We start from the raw sequence: 13,240 nt of genomic DNA, 5'->3' as shown, positions 1-13,240 counted from the left end.
TTGGGGTAGGTTGATTGTGACCCATTGTAGTATCTGTTCTCTTTTAGGTGGGTTACTTCCTGGAGGGATATAACTACAGAGGATGTTGATAGCAGGATGGTTTCTTGGGGTAGGTTGATTGTGGCCCATTGTAGTATCTCTTCTATTATAGGTGAGTTATTTCCTGGAGGAATATAACTACAGAGGATGTTGATAGCAGGATGGTTTCTTGGGGTAGATTGATTGTGACCCATTGTAGTATCTGTTCTATTATAGGTGAGTTATTTCCTGGAGGAGTATAACTACAGAGGATGTTGATATCGGGATGGTGTCTTGGGGTAGGTTGACTGTGGCCCATTGTAGTATCTCTTCTATTATAGGTGAGTTATTTCCTGGAGGAATATAACTACAGAGGATGTTGATAGCAGGATGGTTTCTTGGGGTAGGTTGATTGCGACCCATTGTAGTATCGGTTCCTATTATAGGTGAGGTATTTCCTGGAGGACTATAACTACAGAGGATGTTGATATCAGGATGGTGTCTTGGGGTAGGTTGATTGTGGTCCATTGTAGTATCTCTTCTATTATAGGTGAGTTATTTCCTGGAGGAATATAACTACAGAGGATGTTGATAGCAGGATGGTTTCTTGGGGTAGGATGATTGCGACCCATTGTAGTATCTCTTCTATTACTGTTGAGTTATTTCCTGGAGGAATATAACTACAGAGGATGTTGATAGCAGGATGGTTTCTTGGGGTAGGTTGATTGCGACCCATTGTAGTATCTGTTCCTATTATAGGTGAGTTATTTCCTGGAGGAATATAACTACAGAGGATGTTGATAGCAGGATGGTTTCTTGGGGTAGGTTGATTGTCACCCATTGTAGTATCTGTTCCTATTACAGGTGAGTTATTTCCTGGAGGAATATAACTACAGAGGATGTTGATAGCAGGATGGTTTCTTGGGGTAGGTTGATTGTGACCCATTGTAGTATCTGTTCCTATTACAGGTGAGTTATTTCCTGGAGGAATACAACTACAGAGGATGTTGATATCAGGATGGTTTCTTGGGGTAGGTTGATTGTGACCCATTGTAGTATCTCTTCTATTATAGGTGAGTTATTTCCTGGAGGAATATAACTACAGAGGATGTTGATATCAGGATGGTTTCTTGGGTAGGTTGGTTGTGACCCATTGTAGTATCTCTTCTATTATAGGTGAGTTATTTCCTGGAGGAGTATAACTACAGAGGATGTTGATATCAGGATGGTTTCTTGGGGTAGGTTGATTGTGACCCATTGCAGTATCTCTTCTATTATAGGTGAGTTATTTCCTCGAGGAATATAACTACAGAGGATGTTGATAGCAGGATGGTTTCTTGGGGTAGGTTGATTGTGGCCAATTGTAGTATCTCTTCTATTATAGGTGAGCTATTTCCTGGAGGAATATAACTACAAAGGATGTTGACAGCAGGATGGTTTCTTGGGGTAGGTTGATTGCGACCCATGGTAGTATCTCTTCTATTACAGGTGAGTTATTTCCTGGAGGAATATAACTACAGAGGATGTTGATAGCAGGATGGTTTCTTGGGGTAGGTTGATTGTGACCCATTGTAGTATCTGTTCTATTATGTGTGAGTTATTTCCTGGAGGAGTATAACTACAGAGGATGTTGATATCAGGATGGTTTCTTGGGGTAGGTTGATTGTGACCCATTGTAGTATCTCTTCTATTATAGGTGAGTTATTTCCTGGAGGAATATAACTACAGAGGATGTTGATAGCAGGATAGTTTCTTGGGGTAGGTTGATTGTGGCCCATTGTAGTATCTCTTCTATTATAGGTGAGTTATTTCCTGGAGGAATATAACTACAGAGGATGTTGATAGCAGGATGGTTTCTTGGGGTAGGTTGATTGCGACCCATTGTAGTATCTCTTCTATTACAGGTGAGTTATTTCCTGGAGGAATATAACTACAGAGGATGTTGATAGCAGAATGGTTTCTTGGGGTAGGTTGATTGCGACCCATTGTAGTATCTGTTCCTAATACAGGTGAGTTATTTCCTGAAGGAATATAACTACAGAGGATGTTGATATCAGGATGGTTTCTTGGGGTAGGTTGATCGCGACCCATTGTAGTATCTGTTCTATTATAGGTGAGTTATTTCCTGGAGGAGTATAACTACAGAGGATGTTGATATCAGGATGGTGTCTTGGGGTAGGTTGATTGTGGCCCATTGTAGTATCTCTTCTATTATAGGTGAGTTATTTCCTGGAGGAATATAACTACAGAGGATGTTGATAGCAGGATGGTTTCTTGGGGTAGGTTGATTGCGACCCATTGTAGTATATCTTCTATTACAGGTGAGTTATTTCCTGGAGGAATATAACTTCAGAGGATGTTGATAGCAGGATGGTTTCTTGGGGTAGGTTGATTGCGACCCATTGTAGTATCTGTTCCTATTACAGGTGAGTTATTTCCTGGAGGAATATAACTACAGAGGATGTTGATATCAGGATGGTTTCTTGGGGTAGGTTGTTTGCGTCCCATTGTAGTATCTGTTCCTATTGCAGGTGAGTTATTTCCTGGAGGAATATAACTACAGAGGATGTTGATAGCAGGATGGTTTCTTGGGGTAGGTTGATTGTGGCCCATTGTAGTATCTGTTCTATTATAGGTGAGTTATTTCCTGGAGGAGTATAACTACAGAGGATGTTGATATCAGGATGGTTTCTTGGGGTAGGTTGATTGTGACCCATTGTAGTATCTCTTCTATTATAGGTGAGTTATTTCCTGGAGGAATATAACTACAGAGGATGTTGATAGCAGGATGGTTTCTTGGGGTAGGTTCATTGTGGCCCATTGTAGTATCTATTCTATTATAGGTGAGTTATTTCCTGGAGGAATATAACTACAGAGGATGTTGATAGCAGGATGGTTTCTTGGGGTAGGTTGATTGCGACCCATTGTAGTATCTCTTCTACTACAGGTGAGTTATTTCCTGGAGGAATATAACTACAGAGGATGTTGGTAGCAGGATGGTTTCTTGGGGTAGGTTGATTGTGACCCATTGTAGTATCTGTTCCTATTACAGGTGAGTTATTTCCTGGAGGAATATAACTACAGAGGATGTTGATCTCAGGATGGTTTCTTGGGGTAGGTTGATTGCGATCCATTGTTGTATCTCTTCTATTATAGGTGAGTTATTTCCTGGATGAATATAACTACAGAGGATGTTGATTCTCTTTTTGTTTTTAAGGGACATAACTGAGCCTAATGCCTCTGCATTCTGGGGTTTTTAGTGCATGGGGGTTGAGTGTATTTTTAAATAAGATTGCAAGTCCACCTCCTATATATATATATATATATATATATATATATATATATATATATATATATATATATATATATATATATATATATATATATATGTGTGTGTGTGTGTGTGTGTGTGTGTGTGTGTGTGTGTGTGTGTCGAAGCTTGTGGATGTCCCAGGCAAACTAATAATTAATTATTCTGGAAGGCTTGTGTTTACAAGTTGAGGATTCCCAGGGCTGATTTGTGCTTTAGCTGAAAATTGTTTCAGAACCAAAGGGGGTGGTGGTGGTAGTGGTGGTGGGGGGGTGCAAAATCCCGAGGCTTGTGGATGGCCCGAGCAAACTAATAATTAATTCTACTGGAAGGCTTGTGTTTGCAAGTTGAGAATTCCCAGGGCTGATTTGAGCTTTAGCTGAAAATTGCTTCAGAACCAAAGGCGGTGGTGGTGGAGGTTGGGGGGGGGGGCACAATCCCAAGGCTTGTGGATGGCCCGAGTAAACTAATAATTAATTCTACTGGAAGATTTATGTTTACCACAAGTTTAGTCTTGTAGTATGTACATTCTTCCTGATTATTCAGTTGCAGTAAATAAATCCACAAGACCACATCCTTCCCTTCAAGTAAAAATCTTAAAATGTTAAGTGGCCTTTACATTAATGAAGTATGAGTGATTTGCCAGAAAACCATGCATTTTATGATGATCAGGCCAAATATACAAGGCAAAAAGATGAACAGTTGAGAGGTTATGGGGAAGCACACTTGACAGATACATTTTCATATTTATTTATTTATGTATTTATTTAACATTTGTTTACTGGGAAAGTTAAACAAGCTTCCAGTTTTAACAATTCAGCTGTGTAATCCAGGGACATCATTACAGGTAAAGCCAGTTACCGAAAATTCAAGTCGAACAGAAGACAATCTCTAAACAAGTGAGATATACGTTGTATTGTAAATAGCAGAAAATATTTTCATTTACGTTTACTTCAAGTAATGTCACTTGGAATAAGTGCCGTTCAACAGTATCAATATGCAAGAAGTACCAATGTATGCATGATGTCACACAGAAATCTGCATACCTGTCAGTCATCGGCTGTTTCCTTGCCTATTTCCGCTGTCAATCATTACAGACACGCACAGTTCTGTGCAGAATTGGGTCCAAGGTACTTCACTAATACAAACCCGGAAAAGCAACTAAAACTTAAAAGTTAGATAATATATAACACTAAATTTTGTTGGGCTAAAAACAATACATATTATTTAAGAAAATGTAGTACAAAACACAAATCCTAAATAAAAATCTACCAAACACTTGATGGACACTCAAGTTCAGGTCTGCAAACCTTAGAAAAAAATGTGTATCACTGCCATGCTTTTAAACAGGTTCAAAACAGGTATATAAATGGAATGGTGAATTTCTACACTTTATTCTGTTTTTTCAACTACTATTTGGATCACTTGTTTGTGTGTCTTTAATAAAGAAGATTTGACTTGTGCTTCACTACTTTCATTAGTGGATTTATACTTTGGAAAGTTTCTAAAGAAAGTATTTCTACCACCTGTTATTACTTGGGATATTCACAGTATGGTTTTTATTAGGTGCCTGAACTCTAAGGAACTCTAAGGAATCTTAGATCTTCCACACAGAGAAGTTTCCTCATTATTTGTTGTTGGACCCAGTTTATTGACATACTGGGTTTGCGACACTTCAAGGGACACCACAGAGACTGTTTGTTTCGGTTAAACAGGAAGTTCCAGACAGGCATAACTCATTTTCAGTGGGTACCTGGGAAAATGCAGAATGAGCAGAATGTGTTAAAGCATGGCTGAATATATTTTATGTAGGCCCAGTATTGTAGTTACATGATCAGTTTCCTAAAAATGGCTGGAAAGGGCTTTCCTAAAAGGGAACATGTGTCACTGTCTTGGTACAACACAGATGTCCAGTACTGGCCTCTGTCTGCACTCGGTGTAAGAAAACAACATTGCCAGGGGTGCCAGAAGCTGCAGAAGGCTGGGAGGGGCACTTGCTAATCTGAAAGGTCATTTTTTTTAGCTGTCTACTGCTATAACAGAAGCATATCTGTGACATAAGATGTATATAGTGTAAATAGGAGTTACATATGGAAATTTCATAGAACATTACAAATGAAGCTAATGTTGCACCTGGATGGTATCTGACCTAGTCACCATATACTCAAAAGTTAGAGAAAAAACGGAAGTAGTGCTGTAACACACACGGAAGTAGTGCTGTAACACACAATGTTGTTATATAGGGAGCAACAACCACAGACGAGTGGTGGGAAGCTGTTAAACACTTTATTCATACTGTTAAACACTTCAGTCAGACTTAAGAAAAGTCCAAATGAAGTGTTTACCAGCTTCCCACTGCTCTTTTGTGGTGACTGCAGATTGCTGTAATGCTCTAGTGTGACTAGACCTTAACAGTAGTAAGAGGTACTAAATAAAAACTTAAGAACCTTTCTGATATCCAAATGGTGCTTAACAAGCATGCTTCTCCCTAAATTCACAGCATAATCACAGTGATCCATGCACTGCAAGTCATTATCTATCAAATTTTATTTATTTATTTACATTTGTTGACTGGGAGTATCCGACTGGACGTAGGTCCATTTTCAGTGGAGGCCCGGGGAGAAAAGCTCAACAGTTAAAATAAACAGACAGTAGTTACATTGGATTACATAGCGATTAACAATTTAACATAGCAATTACTTACAACATATTTAAAGATGAAGAACATAGTACATCAGCAGACAACTAGAATCTTTATCTGTGAAGTACATAACAGATATTAACAAATGTTAAAATAAGAAGTTCCTGCTGTATAATAAGTACTAGGCTGATGAGCATCTGAGATTGCTATAATCAAGGTAGTTAGTGGAGTGGAAAGAAAGGTAGTGGTTGGATGGGGTGGTATAAGACATAAAATGCATCACAGAACATCTAGATCCTGGCAGTCTCCAAAACTCAGGTTGTAGAACTGGATTTTGACACAGGTTTAGTGAAGGCTTCTGCCATAGACCCAGCTATTCTACAACTGGCTCTGCTCAGAGGTGTGCACTGAAGGTTGCTATAGCTTGTGCATGGGGGTGGGGGGCTGGGAACAGTGAGATTATTATTTTTAAATTCTTGTCACAATCAAACATGAGTGGTGTGCACAGAAGGTCACTATAACTCGTTTGACACTGGCAAAAGTGTGATCTTTATTTCGTTAATTTTTATTTTTATTTTTATTTTATTTTACATTTGTTAACCGGGCTAGTCTGGCTGGATACATGTCCATTTTCAGCAGAGGCCCGAGGAGAAAAGCTCCATTATCATACTATTAACTTTGCAGTACAAAACAATCAATGAATCAAAAACAATCAATCAAAGACAAAAAGCAAACAACAATTAGACAAACAGTGTAAAATATGAAAGCAGATAAAGGAACGGTTATTATGTAGTTTAGAAAATGCAGAGGTAGTAAAACAAGAGATAGCAGTAGAGAGGCAATATTAAAAAGAATTAATTGCTAGAGTGAGACTGTCACGGAAAGAAGAGGATTGAGAAAAATAGTGACATATGGAGAGTTAGTAACAGAAATGAAGTATGCACAAAGTAGAAAAGTACAAGTTGTGCCTGGCACTAGTATTTAGGACATAGATTAGCATAGAAGTAACCAGTAAGTGAGTAAGAGAAGAAAAGATGACAAGAATGTAGTGATATAGCATGAAGCAGGAAGATATAGGAAGTGTGAAAGAAAAGAAGGAAGAGAAAATAAGCAGGTTGGTCAGTAGAGGGATCAATCAGAAGTTAAGAATAATCAGAGGAAGTGAAAAGGAGGGGACTGGAAAGAAGTGAAATCTTTGCTGAGCTCAGTCAGGATTGGAGCATGGGCATAGCCAGTGGTTTTGTAAATTATTTCTAATTTGTTTTTTGAAAAGGTGAGATGAGCCTAGGGAGGTCAGTTCTCTGGGAAGTTTATTCCAATATGATCCAACAGTATTTGCAAATAAGGAGTCACCTGCTTTATTGTGAGATTTAAGAGTAGTTACTAGAAGCTTTTCTCACAATTAAACCTCGGTGGCATGCATGGAAGGTCTGTATAGCTTGTGTGAGACTGTGACCGTGTGGTCATTATTTCTTTAACGTTTCTCACAATTAAACCTCGGTGGCATGCATGGAAGGTCTGTATAGCTTGTGTGAGACTGTGACAGTGTGGTCATTATTTCTTTAACGTTTCTCACAATTAAACCTCGGTGGCATGCATGGAAGGTCTGTATAGCTTGTGTGAGACTGTGACCGTGTGGTCATTATTTCTTTAACGTTTCTCACAATTAAATCTCAGCACTATGGACACAAGATCACTGTAGCTTGTGTATGGGCTTTGTATTATCTAGTGGCAACAGGCTAGAATACATGACTGTGATATTTTTTCCGCTTTTCTCACACACACATTTCAGAAGTGTATACAGGTTGCAAACTTTGAGGGGTAAGGGTAAGGAGACATATTGTGAATATATAACTTGGATCAAGTTAAATATGTGACTATATTTTGCTTGTTAGATGGATACACAGAAGGTAGCTGTCTTTTATGTGTGAAGAGGGAAGCTGCATGATATATGACAGCAACAACTAAAAATGAATGTCTGTGGCCATTTATCATTCAATTTCATCACAAGCTAACATCAGTGGGATACACAGAAAGTGACTATCCTTTATTTTTGTTTTGACAGGGAGACAGACTATTCTAAGATAAGAGTTATATATCTTTGTATCCATTTATCTCCTCAGTTTATAGGGAACTACTTTTTTGGAAGCTTTGATCATTAAATCATGGCCGCAAATTATTTCTTCCTTGAAAGGAAAAAAAGACTGAATTTTTTTACTGAGTCATGATTTTTCCTCAGGGCTCAATTGCAGCAAAAAGTTGGGGAGTGTACCTTACAACATCTAGAACCCCATGGCTTTTGTGGCCCATGCAGCCTACAGACTATCAGCTTAATTCTATTAATTCCGCCACAGTTATTATACTGCAGTCTTGACCATCTAGGGAGTGGTGAAAGGATGCAGGAAGAAAATGATGCATAAGAATGAATTTCTTTCTTTCTTTAGCCACAGTTTTTCTTCAGGCAATCTTTGGTTAAAAGGTTGGGAAAAAACGTCTAAAATGTAACTCAGAGTATCTAGACCCAATGGCTTCTAGGGATCTGAGACCTCTGGCTTAATATGATTACTTCCTCTTCATTGTTATGGTGCAGTTTTGGCCAGGTAGGGTATATTGAAAGAATGCAGGAAAAATATGAAGAGTACAGCAAAGTGTGTGAAAACAAGATAAAAGTAATCTGAGTAGTGTGGCAAGGCCAGGATGGGGGGAGGGGGTACACTGGGGGTATGCATGGGGGACAGTGGGCAATTGGGGGGGGGTCAATGAGTCATTTTCCTAGGGTTTCATTTCATCAGAGGCCAGAGTGAAAATATTAATTACTGCCAGGGACTGCTCCATTTAAGTACATCACACCACTTACAGATAGTGTTTATTCCACACCATAAAACATTGTATAGCACTGTGACAGCTGGGTAAGAAAAAAAGGCATGCAGGATGTTTGATTTGTCAGATTTCTGATATACAACAATCCTTTTGATTGTATCTTTATTTACTGTGTTAGAATAGATATGTGAATGAGCCAGTTATGTAAATAAGGTACATGAGAAAGGCTGGTTGTGAAACGCAGAATTCCAGGGACTTATCAAACGGAAGGAGTGCAGAAAAAAGTGGGAGGTAGAAAATACTGACCAGGCTAGGAAAGAATACCGGTTGGTTAACAAAGAGGCTAAGAAAGGAGTTGTAATAGCAAAGAACAAGGAATCAGAGGCATCTACCAGCTTCTGGAAAGTGACTCAGCAGGTGGCAAAATAAACTATATCAAGCTGCAAGGCAAAGCCAGAAAATAAAGAAGATAGACACCTTACAGAAGCTGCACTGCCCCAGCCACTGCCTACAGTGAGAGAAGAGGAGGAGCCCAGCACGGAAGTAAGAACAGCACTAAGGAAAATGAAGTCAGGGAAAACAGCAGACGCAGGTGAGGTCACAGCAGATATGATAAAGATGCTGGGTGAGATACAGGAGAAATGGATTGTGATGGTACTCATAGCAGTATGGGGAGAATAAGCATACTCATGCCAGTGTACAAGAACAAAGGGGACATCCACAAATGTGGGCAGTACAGAGGTATCAAGCTGTTGTCACATTGCATGAAAGGTCTGGAGAGGGTGATTGATAAATGGATACTCAGAGTAGTAGAAAGTGAGATGGGAGATGAGCAGTTCAGATTCAGATCAGGATGCAACACAACTGACCCGATGTTTGCAGTGAGACAGATAGTTGAGAAGCTAGAAATGAGGGAAGAATCCAACTAGGCATTCCTAGACTTGGAGAAAGTATATGACAAGGTCCCAAGAAAGCTGATTTGGGCAGTCTTGCTGTGGATCAAAGTCCAAGAAACATTGGTAGAATTAGTGCAGGCTATGTACAAGGACCCAATGACTCAAGTCACAAATTCAGACTCACAGAGGGTTTCCCGGTGGGAGTGGGTGTGCATCAAGGTTCATCTCTGGGCCTACTGCTGTTCATACTGGTGATGGATTGCATTAGCAAACAAGTCGGAGGGAACAGATCAACAAAGTTGCTGTATGCAGACAATGTGGTATTACAGGCCAACTCTGAGAAAGAACTTCAGCAAAAGATAAGGGAATGGAATGCAAAACTGAAGACACATGGGAAAGACTGAGTACACATAAGACAGTAGTAATGGCAGAAAATGGGGGAAATCAGAAGAAGCTGAGAACTGAGATAGAAGGGAAGATAGTGGAATGGTTTAACAGCTTAGGTATCTGGGAGAGGTGGTTGAGCAGAAGGGAACTCTGAATGAAGATGTCAAAGCTAGAATCAGAGGAGCTGCAGCCAACTGGCATAGAGTATCAGGTGTGGTGTATGACAGAAGAATGCCAATGAAGCTGAAAAGTAAGGTGTACAAAACAGTGGTATGACCAGTACTACTGTATGGTAGAGAAACCTGGGCAGCAAAGGTAGAACAGATGAGGAAGCTAGAGGTGATGGAAATGAAGTGCCTGAGATGGGTGGTAGGATGCACACTGTAGAACAGACAAAGAAATGAGGACATAACAGCAGAAGCCAAAGTATAAACAACTGAAGAAAAGATCAAACAGAACAGATTACAGTGGCTTGGGCATGCTCAGAAAAGCAGAAGACAATCTGGTGAAAAAGATTTGGGACAGACAGGAAGAAGGCAAGAGGAAACAAGGGCGTCCAGTAAAGAGGTGGATGGATTGTGTGAGAGAAGATCTGTGACAGTTAGGCAGGAGTGTGTCATTGACTCAAGCGAGATGGCGACACTTAACATAACACCCCAACCACATGAAGAAAATGGGAAAAAGGGGGTTGATGACGATGATTTTTGGTCTGTTCCTCATAGAATTTGTGGTTATCTAGAAAACTATTGAGGATAACGCACACTAAATAATAAGACATTGAAGCCTGAGACTTCATATGCTCCAGGAAATCCATGCTGATGCAAAACCTGTTATTCTAGTAGCTTTCTAAATTTATAAGAGCAATATTTAAAATCTGTCCCTAATTTTGGCCCTTTATCCACCCGTTATTTTTGGCTTTGTTCAGAATTCTTAAGCAAAAGTTCAGGGGCATGCTGAGGATTACAGTCAGTCACTAATGCCACATGTTAAAGCTCATACTTCTATTGTTCAGAAAAAAGCATGTTGATGCACAACCTGTTCTGTTACATTTTTAAGTGAATTAATAATGTTTAAAAATTGACTCTAGTTTTTGAGCCTTTATTCCTCATGATATTTTTGACTTTGTTAAAAATTCCTGAGGAAAAGTTGATCTGTATGCCTTAACAAAAAAAAAGCGAGTGAGAGAGAGAGAGAGAAAAAACACTCGCATAGGGTTTTCTATGGTAACTGTAAGCTTGGGCAGCACCATCAGAGAAGTCCTATTTATATACATCTGCTTACAGAACCCAGAGTGTGAAATTCATAGCTAGATGTATCTCAATAAACAAGGCACATTAAAAGAATGAAAAAGTAGAATTAAGTATTCTCCAGAAATTGTGTAACAACAACATTTTAACAGAAATACAGAAGTTGCAAAAGTGCATTTCAGAAAAATCATCTGTTTACCCATGACATGTATCTACAAAACATTCTGGGACCATTACTTTTTGTGTTGCATCAGATTTTATAAAAAAATCTTATGCCCATCAGCTTCAGCCCCTTCACCTCCTACCCCACCCACTGGACAATTTCAGAGTAACTCACATTTCTTACAACATTCCTACATACATGAGTATCAGTTCTGTTTCTATTAGAATCATTAACCTTACCTTGAATGGTGGATTCATTGTTCTGCAGTAGAAGAAACAGAACTGCTAACCCACGCAGCACGGCAAGAAAATTCATCCCTAAAAAACAAAAGTAAAACCTGTAAGCATTTCATTGAAAATAAAAGGACTTCTGGTAGTAGAGGAGAAAAGATAACATGATAATGTTTTTACATATGACACATTCTGCTCATTTTACCTTTGGTTGTATAGATTATATTTTTTCATTTTTGAAATAGGTAGAGCTAATGGGAAAAATTAGATCATTCTGTCTGTGGCACCTGATTGATTATCAAAATGTAAAATATAATAACCAATAAAAAGAACACTATATTTTTAATGTGTAATGCCAGTAAACTCCAAAATGTTAGGAGGCACTGATTTATAAACCTATCCATTTGCTTGCTGCTATTACTTGTATGATACCATAGCTTATGTTAGATCTTTTATGTTCATATGGCTTTCCAGGGGTTACAGCACTCATGGAAACAGAGAACACTTTCATAAAGGCCCATTGCACATTCTCCATTGACTATTTTTGGGGTATTCACAAGGTCATAAAGCCCATGGATCCCTATGGATGAGATACCACCCTCAGCTCTTGTCCCTAGGGGAATAAGAATGATGTAAGACTTTTCCCCTTAGGGTGTTACCACTCTGGACTTTGAATCCAGTGATCTGAGTTCATTTCTCAGTGCAGTCTTCCTCACTTAATACCTTCTCAGAAACAGGATTCACATCCATGGGAAGTAAAGCTTTGCCCTGCCCTTATTCAAGCAAAACTTGGATCACTGGATGGGGAATTGTACAACTACCCTGGGGTCTGGCACCATCATTTCTATTAGAGAGAGAGAGAGGAAGCTTGTAAATGCTCAGCCACTCATGCCCAATTTTATATACTCCCACAAAATCTAAGGGATCAGTACCTTTCTTATATTTCTGGGAAGCCATATAAAGCTTAAAACAGCCCTTTAGGGTTGTTAGCCTAGAATTCTCCTATGATACTATGAATGCATTCCACGATAAACATCTTATAAAATGCTTTTGTGAGATTTAAAAATGACAAATCCATAATGTCTTTTTTATTTTGTTCCTACTTTTTCACTTTTATAGATACTAACATCAATACAATATATTTACAATTTCTAATTTATACTCCTACAGCATTTTATACCATCCCAAAAACCATTACTGCTTTCTAATCTGTGTTTCTTGTTTAAAAAAAGTAATATCAAGTGCAATTCTTGCTTAAAATGAGCTGGTATAAAGCAATAACAAAATATATGCTCCTACTAATCCACAACCTTCTCTTCATATCACCTACATGCAACATATATGTATATATTTGAGAAATTCTTTTTCAAATATTGTGATGTATGAACATACTTGTGAATGTATTTCCAAGAAAAAATTCTAAAACAATGTGATTTATCATATTTCAATATTCAACTAAAATTCTTCTTTAGTTACTATCACCCATAAATTATTCCTCCACACTTGTCTTAACTTAAAACTGCCACCC

At 38.6% G+C, this 13,240-nt stretch overlaps 1 protein-coding gene across 1 annotated transcript in view; it reads right to left on the bottom strand.

Annotated features, from left to right (window-relative positions):
• Window positions 1-11,793, bottom strand: part of MPO (myeloperoxidase) — a 622,068-nt gene extending 610,275 nt beyond the window's left edge. The window contains exon 1 of the mRNA XM_044054141.1: window positions 11,722-11,793. The gene's annotated coding sequence lies outside the window, so the exon portion shown is untranslated. The remainder of the gene's footprint in view (window positions 1-11,721) is intronic.
• Between the last annotated feature and the right edge of the window lie 1,447 nt (window positions 11,794-13,240).

This window comes from Protopterus annectens, chromosome 13.part0, assembly GCF_019279795.1.
Source record: "Protopterus annectens isolate FY-2018-M chromosome 13.part0, PAN1.0, whole genome shotgun sequence".
In the NCBI taxonomy this organism is placed as follows: Eukaryota; Metazoa; Chordata; order Ceratodontiformes; family Protopteridae; genus Protopterus; species Protopterus annectens.
Note: the sequence above shows the minus strand (reverse complement) of the source record. Positions and strands in the feature narration are given on the sequence as shown.